Source organism: Mesoplodon mirus (genome assembly GCF_964341445.2).
Source record: "Mesoplodon mirus genome assembly, chromosome: X".
Lineage (NCBI taxonomy): Eukaryota > Metazoa > Chordata > Mammalia > Artiodactyla > Ziphiidae > Mesoplodon > Mesoplodon mirus.
Window position 1 is genome coordinate 3,996,248 of NC_138981.1, and position 10,031 is coordinate 4,006,278.

A 10,031-nucleotide genomic window follows, 5' to 3' on the forward strand; every position below is an offset into this window, starting at 1 on the left:
CTAAAAATATGGTTTTGAAAAGATAACTTGAGCTGTCTGATATTTTTGGAATGCAGCCTTGTATGTGCGGGGAGGGGGATGAAAAGAGTTCTGAAGGGGGTGGAGGAAAGAAAGGTGTGATCAGTTTTGCCATAACTCCTTCATGCCTTAGTTACTTATTTATTTATTTGGTTGCACCGGGTCTTAGTGATGGCAGCCAGGCTCCTTAGCTGTGGCTCACCAGCTCCTTGGTTGCGGCACGTGGGCTCCTTAGTTGCAGCTGGCGGGCTCCTTAGTTGTGACATGCGAACTCTTAGTTGTGGCACGCATATGGGATCTAGTTCCCTAACCAGGGATCGAACCCGGGCCCCCTGCATTGGGAGCACGGAGTCTTAAACGCGGTGCCACCAGGGAAGTCCCTCGTGCCTTCTTTATGTTGGTTTTTAAAACATAATAGCACGTTAGAGAAGTACTGTATTTTGAAGTCCCCTGTGGACCTGCCCTCAATTACATTTCCCTTCTTCTCTTCCCAGCAAACTCAGTTTGGTTTTCACAGTGTCCTGGATCCCTGAATTGTGTTATCATTCTAATACATATGTGTCTACCTTTCTATCAATGTTTATCTATTCATCTTTCTTTCTTTCCTTCCATGTATTTATCCACCTATCGTCTATCTAATCTATCACCTATTTATATCTATCTATCCATCTCTCCTTCCTTTCCTTCCTTCCTCCCTTCCATATATCTACCCATCTATCTATCATCTATCTCAAGCATCTATCTCATCTATCATCTAGTTCTATCTGATCTACCTACCTACATCTATCCATCCATCATGTATATGTCTACCCAACCACCTTCCTTCTCTTTTCTTTCTTCCTGTTTCTTTCTCTCCTTCGCTATATCTATCCACCTACCTATCATCTATCTAATCTATCGTCTATCTCAATCATCTGTCTCATCTCTCATCTATTCATATCGCTCTACATACCTACCTACATCTATCCATCATCTATCTATCTATCTACCACCTATCTATTCATTTTTAAAACTTAAGCAAATGGTATCATGCTGAAGGTCACTTCTTTTATTCATCATTCAACTTGAGACTCATTAAATTGATACCTATAACTACAGTTTATTTATTTTACTTATAATTATTCCATCGTGGGTAGTTTCTAATTTTTCATTATTACGAGCAAGTTACTGTGAACATTCTTGTCCATACTCTGTGCACATGGCCTGAGCTTCTGTGGAGTAGCAGCTGGCTAGAGAGCTGAGTGCATCTTCAACTCAACTGATGCTTCGAGAAGTCTTCCCAAAGTGGTTTGGTCAATCCACATGCCCTGTAACAGTACGGAGATTCATTTCTGCTTCACAATTTCCTCGGTGCTTGAGACTATCTGACTTAAATTTTTGCCCAACTTAAGGGAGTCGTATTCATGTTTTAACTCGAGTTTCCCTATCCGTAGTAATGCACATAGAATGTTACTGCCATTCAGGTTCTTGTCTTCTACGTGCTATGCATTTCCTATTTTCCATGGAGGTTTTTCCCCTCCTCTTCTTTTTGACTGGTCGTTATCTGTGTGTGTGTGTGTGTGTACTTTTATATACTCTTACAAACATGTATATTCATTTACTGTCATTTTAAGCTTTAGATATGTGAAGACTGTCGTCAGCATTAGAATGCAAGTTTGAGATTATTATGGATTTTCAGTGGGATGTTTTTAGGATGATGTGATGTCCCTAGCCTCTATTCCCTGCTTTGGTCTTCAAGTCAATTGTATGTGATAGACATATAATATACGTATATTCTTATATATATGAGTGTATTATAATATATTCTTGATAGTAATCATAAACATTTGGGGTGAATAGTCTTCACAGATTCTTGGCTCTTCTCTTTGTTGATGGTATATTTTATTTTTAGAAGTATTAAGCATCTGTGTATTCAAATTAACCAATTAAAATAATTGGTTCTTTTTGTGTCTTAAATTCAGGAAAGACTATTCCTTCACGATGCCGCTAAACGCTAGCTGTTTCGTATCTTTCTTAAATAGGATGCCTAATAAGGCTTTTCCTATTACATAAGGACAAAAATGGGACGACCATTTAAGAAGATACCAACATTAAAAGCATGTTATGCTGTTGTTCTGGACTGAGCACATTTGGCTATTATTGGAAGCAACTGCTCCATAAACACCAAGTTCACCATTATCACATTACACAGATATATCAGGGTATGTTTCCAAAGCACTTTTATATCATTTTTATTTGTTATTACCCCGTGCCCTAGTTTTAATTGGAAAGCATTCCCTCTCAGTACAAAATTCCTAATTAAATCCCCAGACTACACTATGAAATCTGTCCCCACCTTTTTTTTTTTTTTTACAGGAAGTAGACACCATTTGAAGGAGGAATGCATGCATCTTAATTAGGCTGTTCATCTTTGCTCAACTAGGAACCCATCACTGGATTTTGGAAAAATAAATTCTACCCAAGCTTGTTCTAAAGGTTTCTAAATTGGGGTTATTGTATTCTATAATTCTATGTCTTGTGAAACAAGCTTTACAAAATTCCCCTGGCTAACCTTGAGTAATAAGACAGTCACAAAAGGACACAGTGGTATGATTCCATTTATACGAGGTGCCGAAAACAGTCAAAATCATAGAGGCAGAAAGTAGAATGGTGGGTGCCAGGGCCTGGGGGAGGGGGAATGGGGAAGTCGTGTTTCATGGGGCCAGAGTTTCAGTTGAGTGAGATGAGAGTTCTGGAGATGGATCGTGGGGATGCTTGCACAACAGTGGGAATGCACTTAATGCCACCGAACCGTACACTTCAAAATAGTTACAATGGTAACGTCTATGATATGTGTATTTTACCACAATTTAAAATAGTTTAACCCCCTTTAAAACTGATCAGGGCACTCTCATTGTACACAGATAGCGTAGGTGAGCAAAAGAAGAAATGATATCGCCTGAAGAAGTGATTTCCATTGGTCATTCCAGCATCCTCATGGTTTACGTTGGTCCACGTTTGTACGGGTCGCACACAAAGAAGCAGACCCTTGCTAAGATATTTTCCGTGAGCGTTTTCCTTACTGAAATATATTGCCTTGTAACACTGTACACTTAAGGTGTACAACACGTTCTTTTGATATATTTCTGTACTGTAGTATGGTCGCCACTGTAACAAGAGTTGGCACCTACATCACATCCCATAACGATCGTGTCTTTTCAAGATGTTTTCTATGGAATAGTTGCCAGTGCTGGTATTTCAAGAAGTACAGACCAGGTCATGGAAATCGAGCCGTTTGTGTGCTAATGTCTAAAAGCAAGAGCTGGAGAAAAGACAGGCGTCGTAGCGATGGTTGTACCTGGCCAGAATCTTAGAGCTCTTCCAGTCCAATTTCAAACTCCTGGGTGTGGAGTATAGGGGAAAACAGGTGAACAACCACAGGAAGATTGCTGGTGGGTGAAGAGGCTGGAGATCCGGATCTTCTGGCCTTGGGGTTAAAACGTGCTCCACCTTCAACATCCAGAAACCAGTGATGCGTCTTCCGCCATGACCTTTGCTGATCTCCCGTCTCCTGGCACTTTGATGAGATGACACTGGACATCTCGTCCATTATTTTTCTCTATAACATCAATTTTAAGGTTCAGCAGGGCAACTGTTTCCTGACCTACTTTTTCTTTTCTTTGATACTCAATACTTCATTTGACGATGTCGACTGCCTCACACATGTGGATGATTTCTGCAAGAAGCGTTTGGGCGTGCTTGGCTTGGGGCTTCCAAAAACATGCACAGAAGTGTCTGTGATATAAGGTGCACCTGTTCAGTGATCTTTAAAACCCGCTACTCGGTAGAGGGTCATCGATGCAAATCAGGGAAAGTCTAAAGTCCATACTGGAAACCTGGCCACACATCTTTCATCCGTGAAGCTCCTTCTGAGGATTACGTGGTATTGTATATTGCTTGTTGTTCTTCTCTAAATCCTGTCTTGTCGAGGGCAAGGTCAAGAAGACAGTGTACGGGGCTGTGTGGCCATCATGCACATGCCAGGTGATCCCACAAATCATGGGCCTTTCATGAACATCTCGGACAAAAGATGATTCTGCCCTCATTGAGTTTAACCAAATCGGTTCCCAGCCCAAAGCTCCCAATGGAAGAACACTTAGAATGACAGCTGGGGGGTGAGGAGTCGGCTGCATCACACAAGGTAACGCATGTGAAATGATTCCATAAGCTTTAACACGTGGCTTTCAGTGACTGTGATGATGGATGCTATTATTACAATGAAAATCACTACTAATGAGATATTTTGGACCATTTTTGATACTTTAAAAATAGGTCTTAGCAAACTACAACCAGGGTGCCAAATCTGGCCAGCTGCCTGTATCTGTGTGTTTTAAGGGTTGCTGAGTTAAGAATGGCCTGAACATTTCCAAATGGTTACATTTTCAATGGTTGTATATATACCTGTGTTGATTTCCTCAACTTTGCATCTTAGTTCACCAAGTTGAATGTCTAAACTATTTACTTTAAGAAGAAGTTTGAAGAACTCCGCCTTACATTTTATACCCCATCAAAAAATGGGCAGAAGACCTAAATAGACATTTCTCCAAAGAAGACATACAGATGGCCAACAAACACGTGAAAAGACGCTCAACATCGCTAATTATTAGAGAAATGCAAATCAAAACTACAATGAGATATCATCTCACACTGGTCAGAATGGGCATCATCAGAAAAGCTACAAACAATAAATGCTGGAGACGGTGTGGAGAAAAGGGAACCCTCTTGCACTGTTGGTGGGAATGTAAGTTGGTGCGGCTACTATGGAGAACAGGATGGAGGTTCCTTAAAAAACTAAAAATAGAGCTACCATATGATCCAGCAATCCCACTCCTGGGCATATATCTGGAGAAAACCATGATTCAGAAAGATCCATGGGCCCCTATATTCGTAGCAGCACTATTCACAATAGCCAAAACATGGAAGCAACTTAAATGTCCATCAACAGATGAATGGATAAAAAAGATATGGTACATATATACAATGGAATACTACTCAGGCATAAAGAAGAATGAAATAATGCCATTTGCAGCAACATGGATGGACCTAGAGATGATCATACTAAGTGAAGCAAGTCAGAGAGAGAAAGACAAATACCATATGGCATCACTTATATGTGGAAGCTAAAATAGGACACAAATGAACATATCTATGAAACAGAAACAGAATCACAGACATAGAGAACGGACTGGTGGTTGCCAAGGGGGTTGGGGGTAGGGGAGGGATAGGGATGGACTGGGAGTTTGGGGTTAGTAGATGCAAACTATTCCATATACAATGGATAAACAACAAGGTCCTACTGTAGAGCACAGGGAACTATATTCAATATCCTGTGATAAACCATAATGGAAAAGAATATGAAAAAGAATATACATGTGTATGATTGAGTCACTTTGCTTTACAGCAGTAATTAACACAACACTGTAAATCAACTATACTTCAATGAAAAAAAAAAGAAATGTAAATGCAGACATGTAATTTCAGGGCTCACAGGAACCCTATGATATAATGAGCGTCATGTAATAGGAAGAATGAGAGGTCCGCATGAGAAGACCAAATTCCATTTAACCATTACCATCTGTGTCCCTATATGAGCTTGCTCATCTGTAAAGGAGAAAGTAAGAAAAAGGGGATGGTGGTACTAAAAATACCACCTAGTTTAAAGCCTAGACAACTGTTGGAGGAATAAAATGCAGCGATGTATACAGGAAAGCCTTAAAGCTTGAGTAGGATAAAGTGAAGGAGGTCTGAAAACCTACACTGAAGGGTGTGTCGGGAAGTGCAGCCCCAGCTCAGCTCAGATGACACAGTCCAAACCACCCAGATGGGGACTGGACGCTCGGATGGTGAATCTGATGCGTCAGCTTGACGGGGCCACGGGTGCCCAGACAGCTGGTTAGACATTAACTCTGGCTGTGTCTGTGTGGGTGTTTCTGGAAGAGCTTAGCATGTGAATCAGTGGATGAGGTACAGCAGTCACCCTGACCCTAGTGTGGGTGGGCGTCACCCAATTCCTGGAGAGTCTGCGTGGAACCAAAGGCACAGGGAGGCTGACTTTGCTCTCTTCCCGACTGTGTGAGCTGGGACGTCCGTCTCCTCCTGCACTGGGAGTTACACCATCCATGTTCCTGGTTCTCAGGCCCTGGGGCACACCCAGCTCTGGCTTCTGTCTAACCAAGTCGCTGTCATTTCCCCAAAGACGCCCCATGTTTTGTCACCTCCAGCCCCATCACTCCACTTTTCATCCCTGCATCACCTCCCCTATATATTCTCCCTCACCTTATGAAATCTCAAGGCTCTCCCATCCTGCAAAAAACCAGAAGTCCCATCCTGAAAAGAAAGCTGTCCCCGTTCAAAGCATAAGAGGTCAGTCCCCCGTCCAAATCTTCATAAATGCTGTTAAAAAACAATGAGCTCACAGGGCTTCTGTGCGCAACACCCAACACAGGATTTGAACTTTTACCTGCATCGGCCTTGAGCCTTTTAGTGTGCGTTCATCTCATCCGTGTGTGCTCCTTGCAGGTTCCTGCGTGGCAGGGTCCCTGGGGTCTGCTTCCTTGAACACCCCACCCTCTGCAAAGCCTTCCACAGCTGAAAGGTACACAGTACGTGCCTGTCAATGGACTGATTCATGGTAACTTCCTGGTAACCATTTAAGGGCGCTGAATCTCTCCTGCTGTCAGCAGCCATTCCATAATAATACCCAATCCGCAGAACCCATGAATCTCACCCCTGGTATAAACACTTCTCTAAACAGCACTGTTTCTAGGTCTGCATGACAGGCTCCTTAAGACAGGACCACCCAAAACTCAAGGGCATACAACGTGTGCCCTGAGCGTTCATTGTGTTTCACTGCCATGCTTTTCAGTAAAGCCTGTATTCTCAGGTCTTGCTACTGCTGCAGGGTCCGAGAAGTACCTCCCTTGGATGGGATGGCGATTTCCACGTTAGGCTGGGGCAACTAAAGCGAGGGCACGGTCTCATAAGAATTACAGAGCGGTTGTCAGCCTGGGCCTCCCACTTATGAGAGGTGGTACTGAGCCACGGGGACCCACTTGGAGGTCCACAGACAGGGCATCCCCTCTCTCCCTACTCTGCTTCCGTACCTGCATCTCCATCCATTGGGAGCATCCCCCATGCACCTGTGCCCTTGTCCACCAGGCGTGAACTCGGATGCACCTGCTCCATGGATTCTGAGACAGGGTTGGGGAATGCCATACAAATTAATCTAATAGAAAAGGTTTATATATTGCAGGTTGTCACCTCTCCTGAGGCTTTTTACCGCCACTCTTTCCCCCTCACTTTCTTGTCGCTGTTGCTGCTGTCTTTTCAGTAACATTCACTTTTTGGAAGAGACCCACACACCTCTGTACTGGGTGCTGCACATGGCAACGTATGTCATCATTTTACTTATACCCACCAGCCCTAATTTCGGGAGCCCCTGAGCAGCCTGCTTCATCCTTAAACCATACGCGATGTGGCCAACTCTGCATTCCCTCTATATTTATCAACCTTTTTTATTTTTAACAATTTTAATTTTTAAACATGGCTGATTAGCCTTTTAAGATAATGGCAGAAGTAATGCTGTGTAACTGAACATAAAGGTTAGAATATTTCCTTTTCAGTCCCCCCACCACCCCCCACTGGCCCCCAGGCTCATTCTGGATGTATCAAGTTATTCGGTAAGATTTCTTTTAGCTTCCAGCTTCCAAAGAAATGCCTATGGAAAGCAGAAATGGTGCCTGAGCAGAAACATTTAAAAAATTATTTTGGCATCTCACTAAATACCTAGGAATTGGGTCCAATCTAAAAATAACTCGGTCATAGTTTTTCTTCCTGTCGTTTTGAGACCCCGTCGTCCTATAATCTTGGAGCCATGCTCACCAGTAACAAAAGGAGTATTCTCTTTGGTGCCCTTGTTCCGTCTGCTTAAATCATCCTTTTATTCAATTCATGTCTCAGGAATTACGCAGTGGTGGAAAGTAGCGATGATTTGGAGGCATGGTGTCTATTAAAAATTGAGCAAGCGTTCGCCCCTCTTGGTCACCAGTGACCTTTCTATATCTAATCTTTTGCTCGGCACCCGTTAGCAGAGCAGACTCTCTTCACTTAATTGCTTAAGGCTTTCTAGAAAAACCAGCTGGCCATGGCCAAACTTCAATAGACTTCAAGAGACAGCCAAACTTCCCAGGCTGCTAGGAAAGCACAGGGAAGTCTGGGCTTCATGCATTTTGGGCAAAGCTCCTACAGTGCACACGTGTACACAAAGAGGCTCCAAAGGGGGGCTCTCCTGAAGCTTGAAACTAACAACCAGTTCAGGAAAATTAACTGGTCACTTGACATTTAAGAAACGATCTCGTGCAGATACTGGTCTGTCAGCTGGTCTCGTTCAGAAAGAGTTATTGATCCAGCAGTTGTTTATTGATTTTTACACCAGTCTTGCTCTTAAAAAAAAAAAAAAAAGAAACAAACTCTGCAACTAACTTACTTTATCTCATATGCGAATAATACAATTGTAAGCAACAGCAGGATGTTTCCCAGAATTCAAATCCTTCGCAGTGGTCTTACCGGTTCTTTGCTTTACAGGTGTGAAGGAAGCCTAATTTACCTAGGAGAGGGGTCTGCATGTACGGCTTGCAGCCTCCCTCTGCTGTAGGTTTGGGATATGTACCACATGCAACAGACATAGAATTATGAAAATGGAACCCTGGGCTGTCAAACTGCATCACATCCATGGTGCTCTTGTACATTCCTTACAAGTAATGCCTCTTCTTACCTTTCTCTGCCGTGCACAGAATTCTTATGTGCGATTTCCCACAAATTCAAGTCTCAAGGGACTACAGGAAGCGGCAGTCTCTCCCAGAGGCCATCTGGAGTACTCCAAGAGTGGTGCAGTTTCATTGGGTGGAGCGACCGATCTCAAGCCCCTGAACACATCTGCCCCAAGGCCAAGGGCCTCCCGTGGTCCTTGGTCCTCAAAACTGTGGCAGCCCACTGCCCCTGGAAACCCTGTTGGTGTCCAGACATCACAACGGGGTGGTGTGCCCACTCTGGGGATCTTCTCCTGTTGGGAGGACACGAATGGTCTGGTGAGCATGGAAGGTTTCCAACCGTGTCTACCCAGAAGAGCAAACCCTGACAGGCACGTGCGCGTGAGAAGGTGTGCACCGAGACCAGCACGCGCGCGTCCAAAGGGGCCCTCCTAGGCTGCAGAGCAAGATGCCTGATAAGATTTAAGAGTCTCCAGGAGGAGGCAGGGGTGACGGGATGCTGAGGAGGGTGGGAGTCTTCCGCGGCGATCAGAAATGTGCGAATGACATTTAAGCCCATGAAGGGTCCAGGGATCAAAGGGGTGATAGAAGCAAGGCCCGCGAGCAGGATCTGGGGGGCCAGATGTTTTCATCCAGCGTCAGGGCGGGGAGAAGTGGGGAGGGCACGCAACCCTACAGCCTTTTACAAACGCTAACGAACCTCAGTGGCCTGGAGGACGAAGGGCTCCGGTATCGGCCCCCAGCTTCCTCTTTCAAGGGGAGGACTGAGGACCACACAGCTCATCGTCTCTGAAAGAGAAAGGAATTCCACGTTCAAGATGTAAATCGAACCCTTTCATCCCATTCACTCGCTCCTCCCTGCAGAGGACCCCAGTTCTGGAAGCATTTTCACAGCCACTCCCCCCCAGCCCCCGCCCGGCACAGAAGCGCACAATCGTTGCACATCCTATCCCTACTGACGGGGGGCGTGGTTTACGGAGCACGTGCGTAAATGCGCGAATAGCAGCGCACCTTCCAGGGATGCGCAGACACAGAAGGCCGCCCCCGGGAGCAGTGGCTCCCGGGCTTCGAGGATCACGTTTGACGATGTGCTGTGCTGTCCGGCGTTCGAAGGATCCTAAACAGCTTTTTTTTTTTTTTTTTTTTTTTTCGGTACGCGGGCCTCTCACTGTTGCGGCCTCTCCCGTTGCGGAGCACAGGCTCCGG

The 10,031-nt window shown here is 44.5% G+C and overlaps 1 protein-coding gene across 1 annotated transcript in view; it reads right to left on the bottom strand.

Annotated features, from left to right (window-relative positions):
* Nucleotides 1–8,929, bottom strand: part of NLGN4X (neuroligin 4 X-linked) — a 458,026-nt gene extending 449,097 nt beyond the window's left edge. Inside the window, exons 1-2 of the mRNA XM_082609694.1 lie at nucleotides 8,831–8,929; nucleotides 6,518–6,645 (exon numbers count right to left, since the gene is read on the bottom strand). The gene's annotated coding sequence lies outside the window, so the exon portion shown is untranslated. The remainder of the gene's footprint in view (nucleotides 1–6,517; nucleotides 6,646–8,830) is intronic.
* Between the last annotated feature and the right edge of the window lie 1,102 nt (nucleotides 8,930–10,031).